An 8,404-nucleotide genomic window follows, 5' to 3' on the forward strand; every position below is an offset into this window, starting at 1 on the left:
CACTGAACTGAAAATATCGCTCCGGAGTCCTCCTTCGTACTTAACACACTTCCATTCCTCATATTCCACCGGAGTCCCTTGACACATACGAGAGAATCTGAACAGCTCCTCAAACTTGTCAGTATACTCAGATACGGACATAGTACCCTGCTTCAGCTGCAACAATTCAAGCTCCTTGGCCGTCCTAGCAAAAGTCGGAAAGTACTTCTTATAGAACTCCTCTTGAAAGACATCCCAGGTGATATAATCATCACCCTGCTGCAGAAGGCGTCGGATACCCTGCCACCAATGCGACGCTTCACCAGTGAGCAAATAGGTAGCGAACTCCACACGCTGCCCTTCAGGTACCACCTGCACTTGCAGTGCTCGTTCCATAGCTTGAAACCACGTATCGGCTTCAGTCGGGCTAGTAGTCCCCTTGAACTTCGGTGGATTAACCTTCAAAAAGTTCGCCAGTGTCATCGGGCCCTGAACTCCACCTCCGTCATTACCATGGTTGTTCATCTGTTGACCAAGAGCCTCAGCAGTGGCTTGCATAGCAGCAGCCATGTTCTCCAACTCAGTCATAAAGTTTACCGGGTCATTAGGGTTAGTATCCGTCGCACGAGTATTAGTACGACCTCTCTCACGACCTCTACCGCGTCCACGAGGCGCCATCTGGTTCCTATACACACCAAACAATCGATATTAAGTTGATCAGTCTCAATATCGAAAGTCTAGTGCTTCAAAGTCCCAAATGCATGCTCATGAACGTTTATGCCAATTATATCAAGCAGATATACTAACAACACATGACACATATACAGAGAATGCACAGAAGCATAGCCAGTCCATTCCTCAGGCTCTACTGGAACGAACTGCTCTGATACCATAATGTAACACCCTACCATACAGAGTCTTATGCTTAAGTCATAATTCAGAGATGGCAAGGTATTACGACCTCTAAAACAAAAACTTAGTACGTATAGTAGTATGAATAATTGATTATAACTAGGAGCCTTTGTAGAAAAAGGTGTAAACAAAAACCGTGACTCGAAAGCGCAACACTCCGATCGATAACGTAACGAGCCAAGGATAAGTAACGCGAGATCATATATTCACTCGTAAGTTACCACATTCACTAGCCCTTTTTCTCATGCTAGGCATATCATAATGATTTAAGACATAAGTGGTGAGATTGGAGGCTTAGAAGTATGAAATTTGGCTTTTAAAACTCAAAAATCAACTTTGGGATGAACACAGGGCCACACATACACGCACGCGTGGATGGCCTTAAAACTCATCGACACGCAAGCGTCATACGCGCGAACGCGTGGGTTGAAAATTAGCCAAACGACGCGCACGCGTCAGCCACGCATACGCGCGAATACATTATGTCCCAGGCACAAAACTGGCATAACTCTGGCACAACTCTCTGGAAAATGGCTGGGCATTCGATGCAGCGCATCGACGCGCTCGCGCACACCACGCGCACGCGTGGATGATGCTTTCTCGAAGAATGGCGCGTACGCGCCAAGTGCGCCTACGCGCGAGGGATCATTCTGCTAAAAATTTTCTAAGTTAAAAGCTGCAGAATTTACAGATTCAACCCCCAATCTTCCGACGGTCATAACTCTCTCATTTTAAATCATTTTTCACTCGTTCTTCGAACGGCATGGACATCCCGGATCCAATTTCATTTCTAAACAAATTTTGCACAAATCAGAGATCTGTAGTCCAAGTTATATCCCGTCAAAATATGCCCAAAAACCATGTTTTCATACAAAACCATAAAGTGCCATTTTCAAAACAAGCGACTTTCAACTCTTTTCAAAATCAATCAAAACATGCCAATTTCAACCCTTCTCTTTGAAATCATTCAAAATGTGCCAAAATCAACAACAAGCCATCCTCAACTCACACATTGACATTTTACCAAAATTTTGCAAAACCACCTCCAACCATTCTAATACTTCTCAATCAAATGGCTAAAGGACAAACACAATATCATGTCATACGTCCTTCCTCATCCCAATTTCCAATAATACCATTTCCAATCAACCATCATTATACATGATCAACATCATACTCACCATCAACATGGTATCTCTCATCAATTCAACCTCAATCATCCATCAAGCATATATCACAACATGCATTTCTTATATATCACACAATCAAGGCATCAATATTCGTAATCACATATATGAACACATCATATATCTCAACCATTCAACAACACCAACAATTCAATGCCTATCTTAGGGCCTCTAGCCTAAGTATTTCCTACCACATTTCATATTAGATACTAGAAACCGAAACCATACCTTAGCCGATTTCCCAAGCTCAACCGGAGCACTTCCAAAACCACTTGTCCACAAGCTCTCAAGGTATCAACACCTTCAAGAATAGATTTTATCACACAAAACCCTCTTCCAAGCTTTCCAAAATCATCAATCAAGCTCCAATATTCACATATACACAACCTAAGCCACAATCATCATACCCATACACAAAATCTCAATGCCCAAACCTCATAGAACAACAAATTACACTAGGGTTGAGAATCTTACCACACCCAAGGCCCAAGGAGACAAGATTAACCTTCTCCTTCAAGAGAGTTGGGTCTTATAACATCAAAGAACCCAAAATCTCAACATTTTTGCTCATGAAACTCGAAATCAATGGCTGGAATTTCGAACAGTAAAACGTGGCTTACCTCAAGATTAATTGTATGGGTTTTGTAGATCTCTCCGCGGTGAACGCGTGGCCACAAACGGAGCGGCAATCGGACCTCTAGATCAAAAGTTATGGTGGTTTGAAGATCAACCAAGGGAGAGAACTTGAGAGAGTGTTCTTCCCCCCTCCATATTAGTTTTCAGCGTGTTTGAGTGTGTTGTGAGGAGAGAGTGCTGAAAACTAGGGTTTTGGTTTAGTTATGTTGGGCCAAGGGCCCACTTTGGGTCCGGTTGGTCCGGTTTGGCCCGTTCGGTCCAATCTTGGTCCGATTTCTATAAAATTGGTACCGAAATTCTCGTCTCAATCTCCTCTATCACATTTAGCCATAAAAATAACATTTTTGGCTTTCTAGAATAAATTCTCATTTATGGGTTAATTAGCCGTTAATTAATTGGATCTTACATCTGTAACAGCCCAGACCACCCGCTAGCACGATATTGTCTGCTTTGGCACACAAGGCCTCACGGTTTTGCTTTTGACGATAGGGATAATAGCCTAAGCCCCCCACACTCACTCGTCAAAACGCGTCATGCTAGGGAGAGGTATCCAAAGGACTCTGAGGCTCATCTAGAGACCATAGAGATTCCATTGAACCTCCTTATGCCCTTCATGAGCTCTGATAAGTATTCCTCTTCTGAAGAGAATGAGGATGTTACTGAAGAGCAAACAGCCAAGTTTCTTGGTGCAATCATGAAGCTGAATGCCAAATTATTTGGCATTGATACTTGGGAAGTTGAACCTCCCTTGTTCATCAATGAACTAAGTGATCTGGATCAACTGACATTGCCTCAGAAGAGACAGGATCCTGGAAAGTTCATAATACCTTGTACCATAGGCACCATGATCTTTAAGGCCCTGTGTGACCTTGGTTCAGGAATAAACCTCATGCCCCTCTCTGTAATAGAGAAACTGGGAATCTATAGGGTGCAAGCTGCTAAAATCTCATTAGAGATGGCAGACAATTCAAGAAAATAGGCATATGGACAAGTAGAGGACGTGTTAGTAAAGGTTGAAGGCCTTTACATCCCTGCTGATTTCATAGTCCTGGATACTGGAAAAGGAAGAGGATGAATCCATCATCTTAGGAAGACCTTTCCTGGCCACAGCAAGAGCTGTGATTGATGTTGACAGAGGTGAACTAGTCCTTCAATGGAATGAGGACTCCCTTGTATTTAAAACTCAAGGATCTCCCTCTGCAACCATGGAGAGGAAACATGAAAAGCTTCTCTCATAGCAGAGTCAACCCAAGCCCCCACAATCAAACTTTAAGTTTGGTGTTGGGAGGCCACAACCAAACTCTAAGTTTGGTGTTGGAGAGTCTCAACAATGCTCTGAACATCTGTGAGGCTCCATGAGAGCCCACTATCAAGCTATTGACATTAAAGAAGCGCTTGTTGGGAGGCAACCCAATTTTTATTTATCTAACTATATTTTTCTTAGTTATATGTCTTTATAGGTTCATGATCATGAGGAGTCACAAAATAAATATAAAAATTGAAAACGGAATCAAAAACAGCAGAAGAAAAATCACACCCTGGAGGAGCATCTGCCTGGCGTTCAACGCCAGAACAGAGCATGGTTCTGGCGCTGAACGCACAAAATGGGCAGCATTCTGGCGCTGAACGCCCAGAACAAGCATGGTTCTGGCGTTCAACGCCAGAAATGGCAACAAATGGGCGTTGAACGCCCAAAATGGGCACCAACCTGGCGCTGAACGCCCAGAGTTGTGTGCAAGGGCATTTTACATGCCTAATGTGGTGCAAGGGTGTAAATCCGTGAACACCTCAGGATCTGTGGACCCCACAGGATCATCTCAGGATCTGTGGACCCCACAGGATCACCTCAGGATCTGTGGACCCCACAGGATCCCCACCTACCTCCACTCACTTCTTCTCACCACTCTCTTTCACACAACCCCATAAACACTCTTCCCCAAAAACCCTTCACCAATCACCTCAATCTCTCTTCCCCATCACCTCTTCACCAGTCACATCCATCCACTCTTCCCCATAAACCTACCTCATAAACTCCACCTACCTTCAAAATTCAAAACCAATTTCCCACCCAAGCCCACCCATATGGCCGAAACCTTTCCCCCCTCCCTTCCCTATATAAAGCCCTCCATTCTTCATCAAATTCACACAACACACCCCTTTACACCTTTCTTGGCCGAAACACTTCCCACTCTCCCTCTCCTCCATTTCTTCTTCTTCTTCTTCATCTATTCTTTCTTTTATTGCTCGAGGGCGAGCAAAATTCTAAGTTTGGTGTGGTAAAATCATAAGCTTTTTGTTTTTCCATTACCATTGATGGCACCTGAGACCGAAGAATCCTCTAGAAAGGGGAAAGGGAAGACAAAAGCCTCCACATCCGAGTCATGGGAGATGGAAAGGTTCATCTCCAAAGCCCATCAAGACCACTTCTATGATGTTGTGGCCAAGAAGAAGGTGATCCCTGAGGTCCCTTTTAAACTCAAAAGAAATGAGTATCCGGAGATCCGACATGAAATTCAAAGAAGAGGTTGGGAAGTTCTAACAAATCCCATCCAACAAGTCAGCATCCTAATGGTTCAAGAGTTCTATGCCAATGCATGGATCACCAAGAACCATGATCAAAGTAAGAACCCGGATCCAAAGAACTATGTTACAATGGTTCGGGGGAAATACTTAGATTTTAGTCCGGAGAATGTGAGGTTGGCGTTTAACTTGCCCATTGTGGCATTTATGTATCCGGTGGTAATACTGGAAAACAAAGTGCTTAGGGCCACGGCCAAGACTCATAAAGAAGCTGTGTTCAAGAATCATCATACTGAACTAGGAGAATCAATAACACTGTCTGATCTCTGAGTACCTATAGATGCCAATCATTCTGAACCTCAATGGATAAAGTGAGATGGCAAAACTATTCAAGAGGCAAAAAGCTATAAGTCCCGCTCATATGATTGAAGCTATGTTTCATTGATAGTTTGGAATTTATAGTATATTCTCTTCTTTTTATCCTATTTGATTTTCAGTTGCTTGGGGACAAGCAACAATTTAACTTTGAAGCTGGAGCACACTTTGGAGCCTTAGGCCACGCTTTTAAAAGCGTGGCCCAAAATATAAACAAGGAGAGCGCTCATTTGCAAAGAGAACGCTCCGTTATCTGAACGAGCGTTTTCGAGCAAATTCAAAATTGGAATTGGAGTTTTGTGACCGACGCGCACGTGTTGGTGGGATATACTAAAAGAAGGATGCGCAAGCGTGGGTTGAGCGGCAGCGTGGTAGTGGCATGTTTGAAGACCCACGCGTACGCGTAGGGGACGCGTACGCATGGGGAGCACTCAATTGAAGAACGCTACGCTCATTTAGAAAATGCTGCAAGGGACGCGCACACGTACATGACGCGCACGTGTCGATGTGCCAGATTGCTAAAGCACGCGTAAGAGTGAGGGACGCGTACGCGTGGATGGGCGAAAACGCAAAAGCACGCGCAAGCGTACGGGACGCGTACGCGTGGGTGTAAAAGTGCTCCGTTCTCTAAATGAACGCTACGCTCTCCTAGAAGCGTCACTTCTGCTCAATTAATATGATTCCAAGCCCAATTGAAACTTAAAAGCAAGCAGAGCCCATTGACATCACTCAAAGGCACAAGACACAGTTAGTATAGCATTTTCATTTAACTATAATTTGTTTTGAATTTCATTTCAATTTGTAATTTAGACAAGCCTATATAAAGGCATCCGTTTCATTCATTAGGAGGTCTGTTAGGGAGACAGACAGTAGGCTGCATTAGTAGTAGGCAGTAGTAGGAGTAGGAGTAGGAGTAGAATAGAAGACTCTTTGATACACTTTTCTTTTCTTTCAGTTATATTGAATTCAGTTTATGCAATTTCAATTTCTGCAATCCTCTGCTACAATTTCCTTTTCTGCAAACTTTACATTTCTGTTCATGTTCATCAGTTTGATTTAATTTTCCTGCAATTTACATTTTCTACAAATGTTCTGAGAGCTATGATCTAGTGAATTTTTCCTTTCTATTACTTGTCCTGAGTTCTGATTTATAGTTTCTTTAATTTTTCTGCACCCAATTCCCTTTACAGTTGATGCAAATTACTTTTCTTGCTCTTTAAGCTTCTGCTGATTTACATTCTGCACTTTAAATTCATTGCAATCTACTTTTTCTGATTCAATTTCACCCAATTCACAACTGTTAGCTTAACTAGACTAATCATCTCACTAAAGTTGCTTGATCCATCAATCCCTGTGGGATCAACCTCACTCCTATGAGTTATTACTACTTGATGCGACTCGGTACATTTGCCGGTGAGTTTGTGTGAATCGTTTTTCCCTCATCAATCCTCTCACTGTAGGAATGAAGTGATTATTCGGTCTCTGGTATCTGGAGGGTCTGTCTGATGGTCTCTGGGCTAAAGTCAATGACTCTTCCCCTTACAAAGGTTTTGTGGTCCCTTTCATTGATGCCAGACACATCCTTATAGGTAATCCACATGTTCCCATAGAATTCTTGAACCATCAACTATCCTGCCTGTGGGTGTGGATTGCACAGAACTTCCCATCCTCTTCTCCGAATTTCACATATAATTTCTGGAAGTTCATCCGGTTGGAGCTTAAACTGTACTTCTGGTAGAACTGGCCTCTTACCAGTGATATAAAAAAAATGTTCTTCATGTAACTTAGATTTGAAGTGCCTTGAGTCATGAGAACCGGTTGCTGGTTCCTTTCCCTTTCTCTTCTTGGACGGTTGGGTGGTCTTAGGTGCCATAGAGATAAATCAAATAGAACAGCGGAGCGGCAACACCAAACATAAAACTATTGCTCGTCCCTGAGCAAAATAAAGAAATATAAAGAGGGAGAAGAAAGAAATACAGAAATTGAAATAGTAGAAAATAAAAGACAATGCCAAAAAAATATGTTTCTGTTCCTTTTGTTTTTTTTTTTTGAATTATAAATTAACCGAACAAAATAAAAGTAAAAGAAAATTAGAGGAAGAGGGGGGAATAGGCACGAACAGAGGACGTGAAGGCTCGGTTGGAAAGAGGGTGATATGCGTGAGGGAGGGTAGGATGAAGGGGTTAAGGTTAGTTGGAAGGAAAGAAGAGAAAAAAAATTAAGGAGAAGGGGGCGTTGGGTTTGTTGCTGTGTATAGAAGGAAGGGATGAAGCTTGGGTATTGAGGGCTGTGATATGTTGAGAATGTAGGAATAGAAGTGGAGTCAGGGAGAAGGAATATGTGTTGTTGGGATGAAGGGGAGTGGGGATTTAAATAGGAGGGAATATGGGAAAGGGGGTGATGGTTTGAATGGTGAATTAATGAGGGGGTAGGTGGGTTGGTCACGGGAATTGGGGAGGGGTCTTGGTCTTTGATTTGGAAAATGGTGCAAGGTGTGGTGGATTCAGGAGGGAAGGGGTCACAGGTGAGGCTTTGAGAATGGGGGGTATATGGTCAAAGAGGGTATCGTAGTGTGGGGAAGGGGTTTCTGAGTTGGGGTACAGGTTGGGAAAAGGGGAAAAAGAATAAATGGGGAATGAATAAGGGGCAGAGGATCAGGAGAAAGGCGTTGGGGGGTTTAATGTGTTAGGATGGATTGGGGGCAAGGTTTCAGGAGGTGTAGGGTTGAGAAGGAAATATGTTGGGAAGGTCAAGATAGGTTGCAGGCTGTACAAGGAAGCAAGGTAGCAGGAGTT

Source organism: Arachis ipaensis, chromosome B04, assembly GCF_000816755.2.
Source record: "Arachis ipaensis cultivar K30076 chromosome B04, Araip1.1, whole genome shotgun sequence".
Classification (NCBI taxonomy): Eukaryota; Viridiplantae; Streptophyta; class Magnoliopsida; order Fabales; family Fabaceae; genus Arachis; species Arachis ipaensis.